The following is a 15,299-nucleotide window of genomic DNA, read 5'->3' on the forward strand; positions in this document are numbered from 1 at the left end:
TAAAAATCAGTGTTAGTGAGTTCTAAATAAAGAGGTACTGTATCCAGGTAACAGTGAAACGGGCGGACAGTCTGGGGAGATCGCCCGTTTTCCATGTAAATAGTTCCTTGGTTCCGCACCCCTTAGTGTTTCTCTTGCTCTCTCTCGGGACACCTGACCATTAGCTCGAAAGATTTGAGTGCTTTGTGTATATTCTAATGGTAGTGAGGGCAGGGTGTGTGGGAACAGGTTTGGTTGAAATTGCATTGGAGATCTATGTTCTTCACACCTGAAACATTTTCTCTGAAAGCATTTTCTTCGCAGTTTAACTGATCTTGTTACAGCATGTTACAGTTTACTATTATTAACCATATTAATTTTAAGTGCTTAATGTAAAATCTTGTAAAAATATATTTTCATTGTTCAAATATACATTAAGTCTGACTATCATATAATAAGTTAAATACAAAACTAAAGAAAAAATAGGGTTAAATATAATTCAAAATATTTTGCTAACAATGTTAACTGTTTATGAATAATAAAATGTATTAACTAAGGAGTAGGATGGCACAGTTGTTAGTATGTTTTTTGTTTTGTTTCTTTTTCATAAATACAACAGTAGTACCTGATGTCTCAGTGGCTTTCAAAATTAAATTATGCATGCAAACCTGTGAACTAGAAAGATAACTAAGATATCCATCCATTATATTCCATAATATCCATGAAATATATGGCACTGAAATATGTGTGATGCAGTGGCGGCCTGACACGGTGAGGTGCCCTGGCAGATGTATGATGCAGTTGTGGCCTGGCACGGTGAGGTGCACTTGCAGCTATGTGACGCAGTGGTGGCCTGGCACGGTGAGGTGCGCTGGCAGCTGTGTGATGCAGTGGTGGTCGGGTATGTACAGTGCCTTGCGAAAGTATTTGGCCCCCTTGAACTTTTCAACCTTTTGCCACATTTCAGGCTTCAAACATAAAGATATAAATTTTTTATTTTATGTGAAGAATCACCAACAAGTGGGACACAATTGTGAAGTGGAACGAAATCTATTGGATTTTTGAAACTTTTTTAACTAATAAAAAAATGAAAAGTGGGGCGTGCAAAATTATTCGGCCCCTTTACTTTCAGTGCAGCAAACTCACTCCAGAAGTTCAGCGAGGATCTCTGAATGATCCAATGTTGTCCTAAATGACTGATGGTGATAAATAGAATCCACCTGTGTGTAATCAAGTCTCTGTATAAATGCACCTGCTCTGTGATAGTCTCAAGGTTCTGTTGAAAGCGCAGAGAGCATCATGAAGACCAAGGAACACACCAGGCAGGTCCGTAATACTGTTGTGGAGAAGTTTAAAGCCGGATTTGGATACAAAAAGATTTCCCAAGCTTCAAACATCCCAAGGAGCACTGTGCAAGCGATCATCTTGAAATGGAAGGAGTATCAGACCACTGCAAATCTACCAAGACCTGGCCGTCCCTCTAAACTTTCAGCTCAGACAAGGAGAAGACTGATCAGAGATGCAGCCAAGAGGCCCATGATCACTCTGGATGAACTGCAGAGAACTACAGCTGAGGTGGGAGAGTCTGTCCATAGGACAACAATCAGTCTTACACTGCACAAATCTGGCCTTTATGGAAGAGTGGCAAGAAGAAAGCCATTTCTCAAAGATATCCATAAAAAGTCTCGTCTAAAGTTTGCCACAAGCCACCTGGGAGACACCCCAAACATGTGGAAGAAGGTGCTCTGGTCAGATGAAACCAAAATCGAACTTTTTGGCCACAATGCAAAACGATATGTTTGGCGTAAAAGCAACACAGCTCATCACCCTCAACACACCATCCCCACTGTCAAACATAGTGGTGGCAGCATCATGGTTTGGGCCTGCTTTTCTTCAGCAGGGACAGGGAAGATGGTTAAAATTGAGGGGAAGATGGATGCAGCCAAATACAGGACCATTCTGGATGAAAACCTGTTGGAGTCTGCAAAAGACCTGAAACTGGGACGGAGATTTATCTTCCAACAAGACAATGATCCCAAACATACAGCAAAATCTACAAAGGAATGGTTCACAAATAAACGTATCCAGGTGTTTGAATGGCCAAGTCAAAGTCCAGACCTGAATCCAATCGAGAATCTGTGGAAAGAGCTGAAAACTGCTGTTCACAAACGCTCTCCATCCAACCTCACTGAGCTCGAGCTGTTTTGCAAGGAAGAATGGGCAAGAATTTCAGTCTCTCGATGTGCAAAACTGATAGAGACATACCCCAAGCGACTTGCAGCTGTAATCGCAGCAAAAGGTGGCTCTACAAAGTATTAACGCAAGGGGGCAGAATAATTTTGCACGCCCCACTTTTCATTTTTTTATTAGTTAAAAAAGTTTCAAAAATCCAATAGATTTCGTTCCACTTCACAATTGTGTCCCACTTGTTGGTGATTCTTCACATAAAATAAAAAATTTATATCTTTATGTTTGAAGCCTGAAATGTGGCAAAAGGTTGAAAAGTTCAAGGGGGCCGAATACTTTCGCAAGGCACTGTAGAGGTGCACTGGCAGCTGTGTGTTGTGACGCAGTGGTGGCCTGGCACGGTGAGGTGCACTGGCAGCTGTGTGATGCAGTGGTGGCCTGGCACGGTGAGGTGCGCTGACAGCTGTGTGGTGTGGCGCAGTTGTGGCCTGGCACGGTGAAGTGCGCTGGCAGCTGTGTGATGCAGTGGTGGCCGGGCACGGTGAGGTGCGCTGGCAGGTGGGTGATGCAGTGGTGGCCTGGCACCGTGAGGTGCGCTGGCAGCTGTGTGGTGTGACGCAGTGGTGGCCTGGCACGGTGAAGTGCGCTGGCAGCTGTGTGGTGTGACGCAGTGGTGGCCTGGCACGGTGAAGTGTGCTGGCAGCTGTGTGGTGTGACGCAGTGGTGGCCTGGCACGGTGAGGTGCGCTGGCAGCTGTGTGGTGTGACGCAGTGGTGGAAATGTTCACCATGTTTCACCATGCTGAAAATGTTTGTACCAGACTTTTTTGAGGCCTGTTTAATTGTGTCTGAAGTCTGATGTTGTAAATTTTATTGTTAAAAAGCTCCATGAAAATGTCACTACTAAAGTTAGCTGGTACTGTTGGTATTGTAAGTGGCAAGTAGAGCTCATATTTTAGATTTTGTGTAGTTGCTAGTGTTGAACTGTGTGTTGGATGCACATGAATATATTAATTATATGCCAGCGCACCTCACCGTGCCAGGCCACCACTGCGTCACAACACACAGCTGCCAGTGCACCTCTACATACCCGACCACCACTGCATCACACAGCTGCCAGCGCACCTCACCGTGCCAGGCCACCACTGCGTCACATAGCTGCAAGCGCACCTCACCGTGCCAGGCCACCACTGCATCATACAGCTGCCAGGGCACCTCACCGTGTCAGGCCACCACTGCGTAACACCACATAGCTGCCAGCGCACCTCACCATGCCAGGCCATCACTGCGTCACACCACACAGCTGCCAGCGCATGTAACCGTGCCAGGCCACCACAGCGTCACACCACACAGCTGCCAGCGCACCTCACCGTACCAGGCCACCACTGCATCACACCACACAGCTGCCAGCGCACTTCACCGTGCCAGGCCACCACTGCGTCACACCACACAGCTGCCAGCGCACTTCACCGTGCCAGGCCACCACTGCGTCACACCACACAGCTGCCAGCGCACCTCACGGTGCCAGGCCACCACTGCATCACCCACCTGCCAGCACACCTCACCGTGCCCGGCCACCACTGCATCACACAGCTGCCAGCGCACCTCACCGTGCCAGGCCACCACTGCGTCACAACACACAGCTGCCAGTGCACCTCTACATACCCGACCACCACTGCATCACACAGCTGCCAGCGCACCTCACCATGCCAGGCCACCACTGCATCATACAGCTGCCAGGGCACCTCACCATGTCAGGCCACCACTGCGTAACACCACATAGCTGCCAGCGCACCTCACCATGCCAGGCCATCACTGAGTCAGAGATTAAATAAAACCTCACTCGCACCAAACAAATTTATATTTCTAAATATCACAACATGATCGAATTTAAGTCATTTTAATAACAATGAATAGTCACCAAGGCGTTACAATATAAACATTTATATTGATTTAAATAACATTTTGATTTAAATCGCAAATGCGGGTTTAAATATATGTGTTTTTTGATTCACAATCAGACAAATGCAACATAAATTGATATCTTTGTCTTCTAAGTATCTTAATAAACTTTCAGCATAGCTTTCTCCACGTTTAGATTTATTTTGGGACCAAACGTGGAAAGATTAGATTGTAATCGTTTTTATTTTTTAAATACATTTTAGAAAAGTGTAATCTATACTAAAAAGCTGTACACCACCTGCTATAAAGATACATATTGTAATACTTTCGGGTTCGGATAGGACAGACACAAGAACTCAGACTTGCGGAGTTAAAGCAAGTTAAAGCCTTGATTTTATATATCACCTTTAAAAGTGGCATCTCAAAGCAAAGTAAATACCCAACACTGATTGTACCCATCTGTCATGCTAATAAAGCAGCTTGAATTGAATTGAGAGGGGGGGGGTATATTTGCTTTGTGTATAAAGTACATTGTGAATGTTTTCACAGCCTTCACTTTGTCGTTTTTATGCCATTTTTTGACCACGCACGAATATTCCTATGTCCGTATCTTCGCAAGGGAATCAGTGCGAATTTTAATACTGGCGGAAACTGGCTTCCAGAAGAATCAGTATGGCTCAGAGATTAAATAAAACTTCACTCGCACCAAACAAATGTATATTTCTAAATATCACAACATGATCGAATTTAAGTCATTTTAATAACAATGAATAGTCACCTATGCGTTACAATATAAACATTTATATTGATTTAAATCGCGTTTAAATCACCTTTATTTAAAACCCATAAATAAAGCTGATACTGTTTAGACTTTTAATTATTAAAAACTGTATTAAAGCAGCACGATACACAATGCAACATAAATCGCTATCTTTGTCTTCTGTGTAATAATGTTCACCTCTCTGTCCAGCAAATTTACAATAGTAATAATAATGAACTTTATTGTATATGGCGCCTTTAAAGGTGGCTCCTCAAAGCGCTTTACAGGTTAAAAACAATACTGTTAGGCTGGGAAAACGATTTTTTTTTAAGAAATACAAAATGAGATATAATGATATGTTCCGGCTTAGACATTAACGAAGAGCATAACGCCTGTACTGTATACACTGCAAGTACAACCCCCCTCTCTGCAGGAGTGCTGGCTGTGACGAATTGAACCGGTTTCACGGGTATTTTCAAAGTAGGAGGCGAGATTTCCAGCGAAAGACACCTCCCCCCCCTCAAAAACCCAGTAAGTACAGTACTTACTAGTTAAAGGCTAGGCTCCTCAATAAAATCGCTTTAACATGCTAATGCGTTGGTGTAACAGTCCGGGCGAGGCAAGCTTCTAATTTCAACCCGACTACGGCGAAAGGAACCCTTCTTTCATTAGAAGACAATGAACATATTTTAGCCCTGAATGAATTAATAGCAAACATGGTTTACATAAAAGACATTTTTCCAAGAAAGTTTAGCCTTTGTCACTAATGAAACCACTAAATAAAGACATAAATATAAAAATCTTAAGATTTTTAAAATACATGACTTTGCTAAAATTTATTTGAAAATAAAAACAATTACAACCGCCAGGGGAGAGAGAGAACAGGGGAGGGATGTTGGTTTTGCATAAGGGGCGGGGCTATGGAAATTAGGTCTGTTTGGGAATGTGTAGTTACATGTTCTGGCTGTTTGTGAATTATCGTTGTTGAGTATGGAGTGTTGAGGTATTGATTTTGTGTAATGCTTTATGTTGAAAATTGAGGTGGATTTTGTTTATGATAAACAGGATAAACTGGGATGGGAGGAAGGTTTGGTTTTGCATAAGGGGCGGGATTATTATAATTGGAGGACTTTGCGAGAGTAAAATGTTTTGATATATTTGATTTTGTATTGTGGTTGTTATCTATGTTTTTGGTTGGTATTATGTTTATATGTTTTTTTTTGTTGGTTGGTTGTTATTATGGTTATTAATAATACGATCTATAGTTGAAAACTGAGCCTAAATAAAAAGAAAAAGCAAGTGATTAGGTTTATGAGCAATCTAATTACTTATTCGTTTAAAACGCTATATAAAATAAAGTTTATTATTAATTTGCTGGACAGAGCGGTGAACATTATTATGCATAAGACAAAGATAACGATCCTGATCAGTTTAGAAATCTGTGTACGCTGTAAGGTTTTTACTTCTTAAACTTTTAAAATACACGTTTTGAATAGAAAGAAATCCTCTTCCTGGTACAGTATGTACAGCAAACCAGCACGTCTTTTTTCTCCAATCAGAGGGGTGTCAGATGGTGTCAACCAATCACCATTCTGAAGCTCTACCATAATCTCTGGTATGGGGAGACCCCAGAATTCTGTCCCATAGTTTAGACAGATGATAGATACTTTTATTGATCCCGTGAGGGAAATAAAGTAAATCATTTTCATTTTAGGAAATTATTAAACGCTCGGTTAAAAGCAAAGGAGATTGTCTGTTATAGTGGACATAAAAACAAGAGTTCGCTGGCATTATATCCTGGAAGACACAGACCGGTGCCAGACCGGTAAAATGCCTGATGAACTAGGGATTGGACAGTTTCCAAGTGCTTGTACAATCGATGGAAATGTTCAAATAAATGTGCAAAAGAAATAAACAAAATAATCATTTATTTCTTTATCATATTGGGTAGCTAATGTCCTCTCTTTGCTAGTTAGTGGCTGTGTTTCTGCATTGGGTAGCAACGGGTGACTGTTCTCAGGCGGAAGATGTAAACAGCTTAATGTTCGTGTTAAATAATTTTTTTAAATTAAAATTCATTCTATACAGCAATCGCATATTTGGGTACCGTTTCATAAAACTTTCATGCTTAAAATGTTTAGGGAGAAATGGAAGACTGGTGTGTATTTTTTCTTTAAACTACCAAGACCAGCCATACACAGTACAGTTTACATACATACAGTAATGTTTATGTTCCTAAATTAATATCGTTTATGACCTTCAGATGCGTTATGCTTCTCTTCTTTTTATGCTCAGCTACTAAAATTTCCCTTTAGTGGTAAAATCCATATAAATATTCAAAACTAAGCGGATTAAAATGTGCACAGTAAAGACATTAAATGATTAAATCTTTGCACTACCAACCAATGCACCACGAGTGCCCCTGTCGGTCATTTTGGCCAGCCAATCACTTACCGCGGTGCCCTCCGGTGCCCTGCGGTGGCTTGTGGGTAGGTTACTGTACCGCGGGTTTTTACCGCGCATTTTGAATGGCTGCATCTGTATATACATATATAGCATATAAGGAACGCGTAAAAGTTTAGTCCATGCTGAAAAGATAAGAAAACCGCCACAACGTTTCATCTTGGAATAACTCTTTACTTGTTGTTTTGCAGCCTACCCATTCTGACCTAACTCATCCCTTGAAATTCCCTAACAGATAAGGGTACGTAACTGCTCATGCGATGCTCAGTTGCAATTTGTCACAAAACAAACAAGAACAGCAGCTGAGGGTTTGAGTTTGAACATGCACTGTATTAAAGCAGCTTTTATTTCCATTGATAAATGCTAGATATTCCTACAGAGATTCTTCAGGTGAGTAAGTGATTCCTGTTTCTGTTTCATATATATACAGTATATATATATGTGTTACATGTGTCTCTGCAATAGTATAAATGTGTTATACACTATCAGGGGCTGCTTTTTTGTGCACCTCATCTACAACAAGGGTTTTTTTTTCATTTATGTTTGTGGACCTTCACCATTTGAGGTAGTGAGTTAGATAAGAAAGTTACAGGTATGGTGAGCAATGACTGACAAAGGCGCGTACTGCATATTCCTTACAGAAGAGTAAGCAATTTGTTCTAAAAAACACCAGCTAAAGTCCAACAGCGTTAGCAATCTTATTACTTAAACACAATTAACATCAATAAACTGTAAGGTGCTGGTACATGGGAGTGGATTTGATCTTCTATTAAACAAAAATACAATTACAGCTCTAAAAAGGTCAACCTAGACTTCTGTAACAGATCTGTTCAGGTCATCGCTGTTCCTCTGACCTTGTGAGTGTTTGGAATTTTAAAACTGTATTTTGCTTGCCGTTCATGTGGTCTGTGTAAAAGTCACTGTGGCGTATGCGGTCCTACACAGCCTTGCTATAGACGTGACGAGCCTTGCTATAGAAGTGCAAGCAGACACACACACCTCAGAATACTTAAGGGTGGCTTCAAGTTGGAATGATAAAGTCTCCCCGTTCGGACATGAAAATAGAACTTTCTTAGACAGAAAGAAATCAACAACGGAGAAATGTGGACGACGATTTCAGTCACTGCACTTTGAATAGCATTTTTACTCGAGTTACAGGAGATGCACGAATGGCCCTTGACCTACGCTCTTACGAATGCCTTGAACATTCAAACAAAACAGCCCTCAAGTCCTGCGGTTTAATATAATGCTGTTACGTGTCGAGGCAGTATTTGACTCCGTCCTACCGTTGAGACACGGGGCGTATATGGAAACGAACACACGCTACGGATCGTCTCTAATCAGTCCCTACAGTTGGAAGGCTCCTTGAAGCGTGCACCCCCATCATTCATCTTTGCGCATCTGTGAAAGGTATACTCTTGAGCAATGTTTGAGCCAGCTCTAAGGCAACTAGTGCTATTGGACAGACACCTCTGGAAGATCCTAAGAGTCTCTTAACACCACTTCCAGCAGCAAGCTTAATTGTTCGCTGGAGGTCTCCCACCCAGGTACTGACCAGGCAAATAATCACCAGTACAGATGCAGCCATTCAAAATGCGTGAGGTATTTCGCGGCATACCCCGGTGGGCGTGTCACAGTATCACGCGGTATGACGCAGTTAACGTGGTGTCACGTGGTTAACTATCCGGCGTCGCCTTGTAAAACCGCCAGGGGGAGCTTAACCTCTCATGTACAGCATTTGAGCCTTTAATTTTGAACTGTGTATTACAGCATGTTAATCATCAGTCATTAAAATGTTGGTATATTTTATGAAAGCAAGATTGCTCAGTTGGACAAAAGTACACAGCCTACCTTTATCATAAATATTTATGCATCAAAGCCTTTACTGAAGATATTACTAATAGTATTAATAATGGATGACTTTAGACAAGCTGTATACTCAAAGTATAATTTCTTTAGCACATTTGTACAAGCACTTGGAATCTGTCCAAGCCATACTTTGTCAGGCATTTTGTTTTACTTCAACGGGCATAAAAACTTCCTTGCTTTTAACAGGGCGTTTCATAATTTCTAACTACGAAAATGATTTAAAATGCGACACTTATCATTCAACTAGAGCTTAAAATATCACAAGGATCCTCAAGAGCACAGCAAAGAGTGTATTAAAAGACACTTGTATTTATCAACGCTTTCTTTTCCGTATACCAGATTTTATGGAACCACTTCAGAGGGGTGTCAGCCAGTCAGATTCCAGGATTCGGCACTTTAAAGGAAAAATACACACCGGTATTCCATTTCTCCCTAACGATTTTAAGCATCGAAGTATTTAACTAGCATGTGAAATAGCGTGTGAAAAAGTGGTAGTTTTAAGCTTTTCTGCTAATATAATATGGAATCGATATTGATTTAAATCGTGTTCTGATTTAAATCGCAAACGCGTGTTTAATTATATGTGTTTTTTAATCATAATCAGGCTAATGCAACATAAATTGATACAGTATCTTTGTCTTCTAAGCATCTTAATAAACTTTCAGCATAGCTTTCTACCCGTCAAGATTTATATTTCTTGGGATTTTGGGATCAAACGTGGAAGGATTAGATTATAATCGTTTTTATTTGTCAAATACGTGATTGTATTTCTGAATGTTATGTGACACCTACAGTAGTTCACTGCTTTAAATACATCGAATTAAGAAAGTTATGTGTAGCACTTTAGATCTTTTTTCTGAACCAGGGAAAATCTGATCATGTTTCTCTATAACAATAATAAAAAAAACTTTATTTTACATATCGCCTTTAAAAGTGGCATCTCAAAGCAATACAGTAGATCGAAAAACAGTTAAAAGGGACCAGATTAAATACCAGACAATCGCAAACGCATTTTCAATAAAATTATTTTATTCATTCAGCAGTTTGTGAGAGGAACATCCAGCAGGGAGAGACACACACACCGGTTTTCATTGACAAAATTGTTTTTTTTCAATTCCTTTTGTCTAACAGGAATGTTTTGTTTGTGGACAAACTGTTAGACAAGAGGAAAAGACCGCCTCCTCCTACGAAGCATTAATCGCGTATCTAAGGAAAATTGCAGTATACCTTTGTTCATGCACATCATTATACAGTACAGTATCTCAATTTGTATTTCGATAAAAAAAATCGTTTGCCCAGCCACTACTGTTGTTATTGTTTTTATCCTGTAAAGCGTTTTCTTTTTCTGCGTTTTCCATTTCCTTTTTCTGATCACTCGCTTTCTGGATACACATCTCACCTGTCCTGTTCTTTGTTTTCCTGGTTTGCTGATTATGCCTGCTGCGGTCCACTCCTACCCTCACACCTAAAGAATACTATTTTAAATTTCTTGGCGCAGTTCATTAACCCTTGTATGTGCTGTCCGCGCCCAAAATGCAATTAAAAAAAAGTAAAAAACCGCGCTCAAAATGCAATTTAGAGCTTAATAAGATACACTCCACAGGCAAAATTAAAGACAAAATTAAAGACGATTAAAATCTGTAATCTTTCCACTTGTACTGTGAGTCATCGGACAGTTTCTGCTTTGTGTAAGGATGGTGAGAAAGCTGTGTTCAATGTATTTAAGGGACTCAGAAGTAAAAGAAGATGCTTCATATTGCGTGACTAATTTTAAAAACCAAGTTATAAATGCAGACGCTCCCTCGGTGCCGCGCCGGGTGTAAATATCAAAGTATACATTCCCAACAAGAATTGTACCCATCTGTCAAACAAATAAAACACCTTGAATTGAATTGAGGGAGAGATGGGGGTAGTGGGACAGAGATACTGTAGACAGACTCAAGGCAAATAAGATACTTATGGGTACGCAGGCATTCACGACAGCAACATACGAAACGTTTGCACGTACTGTATAGTTAAGTTATTACTTGGTTTTCAAAGTGCAACGAAATACAATATTGTTGTTGCTGCTGTTCTGGTTGTTTTTATCCCGTAAAGCGTTTTGAGAAGCCACCTTTAAAGGCGATATATACTGTAAAACCACTGATTCTTATGGAATGTGCTCCGCAGGAGATTCAAATTTTTATTTATTTATTTTTTAATCGCGTATCTTAGGAAATCTCAGTATAACTTTGTTCATGAACAGTGGCATGTTACATTATCATTCGTTTTTTTAACAAGGCTCGCCAGCTAATGTGAATCGAAACCTGTCTTGCTAGCTTTTAAAGTCGTGCATGTGTAAACTGTACTAGAGGGCATGCAAGTTACTCTGCCCCTTTCAGCGGCAGGGAGTCCCTCTGCTGCAACACACAGCAGACAGAACGGGAGACTATTGCCTTTCATATCTGACACCAGTGAAGTAAAAGGGGTGTCTAAAGGGGTGATTTTAGACCACATTTTAGTTACTTTATTTTGTTTACTTTTAACATTTCTGTAATTTACAGTAGATGTCACAATAGAAGCCCGAAGCCTATTATACTCAGTCTAGCCTTGGATCCTCTGAGTCCCTTGACTCAGTTATTGCATATTAATTTCTTGAGATACGCGATTCCATATTATATTCCCTTTTAATCAAATTCTAAAAGTATGCTTGTTGACTCCGGTATCGCGTTACTTAAAGACTTCGATGCTTAAAATGTTTAGGGAGAAATGGAATACTGGTGTGTATGTTTTCTTTAAAGTACCGAGACCAGCCATATACTGAACGTTTAAGTTCCAAAATTAATATCGTTTATGGACTTCACACGCGTTGCAGTATGCTCCTATTCTTTTTATGCTCAGGCACTAAAATCTCCCTTCTGCTTTGTGTAAGGATGGTATCAAGAGCAATCTTAAGTGGTGAGAAAGCTGTGTTCAATGTATTTAAGGGACTCAAAAGTAAAAGAAGATGCTTCATATTGCTTGACTAATTTTAAAAACCAAGTTATAAATGCAGACGCTCCCTCGGTGCGCTGCTCTGGTGCGCCGGCTGTTACACAGTGCCTGTCTGCCGTAAGCGTTACAATATACATACCCAACACTGCTTGTACCCATCTGTCATGCAAATAAAACACCTTGAATTGAATTGAATTGAGGGGAGAGGGGGGGAATACTAAAGCCAATACTGGCTCAATACCCTCAATGGGCTTTGACGTGCTAATGCGTTGGTTTAACAGTCCGGGTGTGGCAGGCTTCCAATGTCAACTCGACTCGATTGGAAGACAATGAACGTATTTTAGCCCTAAATGAATTAATAGCAAACATGGTTTACATAAAATACATTTTTCCAAGAAAGTTTATAATAATACGATCTATAGTTGAAATCTGAGCCTACTTTAAAAATAAAGGAAAAGCATTTTCAGAGAGTAATCATGCTGTGTTTATGTAGAAAAAGCGATTAGGTTTACGAGCAATCTAATTACCTATTCGCTTAAAACGCTATTAAAAATTTACTCTGTTGCACACACACACACAATAGAAGCAGGCACCGCTGTCAGAAGGGAAGATATGTTCAAAATATCGCAAATATCGATCATGTTGCGATATTTTGAAATATAAAAGTCAATTGATTGTCCATAATATCGCTATTCTATTTTTTCGAAGAAATGTTTGTTAAAAGAAAAGACCAGCACCAGCTGGATTCGAAAACACAACCTGTCAGCTGGTAGTCACGTCTACAAGACAGCTCACATGAACAGGCAGGCGAAACAGCCCTACACAGCCTTGTCGCAGCACACGAATACCATTATTAAATTCTTTAGATACGCGATTCCATATTATATTCCCTTTTAATCAAATTCTAAAAGTATGCTTGTTGACTCCGGTATCGCGTTAGTTAAAGACTTCGAAGCTTAAAATGTTTAGGGAGAAATGGAATACTGGTGTGTATTTTTTTCTTTAAAGTACCAAGACCAGCTATACACTGTATGTTTATGTTCCAAAATTAATATCGTTTATGACCTTCACACGCGTTACAGTATGCTCCTATTCTTTTTATGCTCAGCTACTAAGATTTCCCTTCAGTGGTAAAATTCAATACCTACAACGGGCACAGCAAAGACGTTTACTGTCTTTCTACGACAGACCAACGGACCACGAGTGCCCCTGTCGGTCAACCAATCACGTACTGCGGTGCCCCGCGTCATCTTGCGTCATACTGAGCGACGTCACCTGCGGTACGTGTCTGTAACGCGCACTTTGAATGGCTGCATCTGTACATTGAATGTGGAAGTTAATCCTGAAATCCAATTACATATCTCAAGGTAAGACAAATCCATAAGAACATGTCTTAGTATTACTTCGTTTACATTAGTATGGCACTGAGTTGGAGCTCCTCTTTAAGCTGTGGTTTAGTTTTGCATTCATGTGTTTCTAGAGCAGTTATTTATGGGGGTGGGTGGGTCTTTCACAGAGGCTCAGGACAAATCCCCCGCCTGAAAGTCTACTGTGTGCGTTCAGACAGTCACAGGTCAAGAGCCAGGCAGGAGGACAATGGACAGAAGAGCCAACGAACTAAAAATAAAAGAACGAATATGAAAAAGCCACCATCTTTTTCTTTTTGACATTTTCCGACTTTCATGCAAGCCAGGACAAAGTTGCTCGTAGCTACTTGTGGATTCAAATACTCTATCGAGTGCTTTGATGAGTTTTTGCAATTTGATTGTCGTCCTGTCAGCCTGTTTCTGTTTTTTTTTTCAATCTAGTGATGGAAAGCATGAGGGAAATGATGGAGCAATCAATAACCGCTCCGGAAAAATGGCCGAAAGAAATGGCCCGTCACTAAGGACATTTGTGAAGCAGAGGAGTGACATCACCACAAAGGCGACATATTCTGCTGATCGTTTTGGTGAATAATGATTGAGGCGCGTTAAGAGAAAGGTAGCTGCGTCAGCATGCGTAGGCTGCAAAGGATCAAGCAAAGGTTTACTCCATGCTGAAAAGAGAAGAAAAGAAGCACCACGTTTCGGCTGTGGAGCCTTCTGCGCCATCTTCTTTAGCGGTGATGATGTTTACATTGGAAAAACTGAGACATGCGTCCCCGGGTGGGCTTGAACCACCAACCTTTCGGTTAACAGCCAAACTCGCTAACCGATTGCGCCACAGAGACTGATGGCCTTTTGTGCTCCCTACATTTGCAGGTTTATGGTCAAGGAAAACAATCACTTGCGCTTCTTGCAGCCGGCGATATTTTTCCATTGACAACCAAGAAATGGATTTCATCTTTCACAAGCTGTATGGATTTCTTCAAAAACAAGTTCTTCCAGAAAGGAAATTAATTCTTGCATTAAACTGAACCAAGCTGTGCATGTTTGTCTGAAATGATACATTCGGCACAACAAGACACAGAGAGAGGCACCGCTGGTATCCAGACCCAGGATCGCCTGCTTTCCAGGCAGGCACTTTAAGCCACTAGGAAACAGCGCCAGCGGAGCACCGCGCTTTTACAGACACTTGGACACATCTGCGTTCGGTGTGCACTTAACCTGCTCTCTGAGCCCCTTGCCTCCGTCCCATTTAATAGCAGAACTGACGCCAAGAGAAATGATGAGAAATGGCATTTATCTGGCACTTTTCATGTCCAAGGAGCTCAATGCCCTTGACACCTCCCCAAGGCGACAGAGCTGGGCATTCTTTGGCGACACCGTTTTTTCTTTTGTTTTATTTCTATACTTATTGATAGAAAAAAAACGATATGTCATGTACTGTAAGGGAAATGTCTCTTTTCATGGGGAAAGCTAGCACCAGCAAATGTTGTGTTTAGAAGTGATTGAAGATGACACGTGACCTAATTTACCGGAGCGAAAGCTCGCCCTGCTTTACTTCTACAGGAGAGAAGTAGAGTCTGCAAGATGAAACCCTCACGTCTCTCACTTGCATATAACGCTGTTACGTGCTGATGCGGTATTGTACTACATCCTAGCACTGCAACCTGGGGCGTACAGTATATGGGATCGAGCACACGCCACGAATCGTCTCTAATCACTTCCTACAACTGTAAGGCGCCTTGAGGTGTTACCCCTAAAATTCTTCTTTGCGCATCTGTGAAAGGTAAACTCTTGAGC

Source organism: Atractosteus spatula, unplaced genomic scaffold (assembly GCF_055471065.1).
Source record: "Atractosteus spatula isolate fAtrSpa1 unplaced genomic scaffold, fAtrSpa1.hap1 Scaffold_9, whole genome shotgun sequence".
Lineage (NCBI taxonomy): Eukaryota > Metazoa > Chordata > Actinopteri > Semionotiformes > Lepisosteidae > Atractosteus > Atractosteus spatula.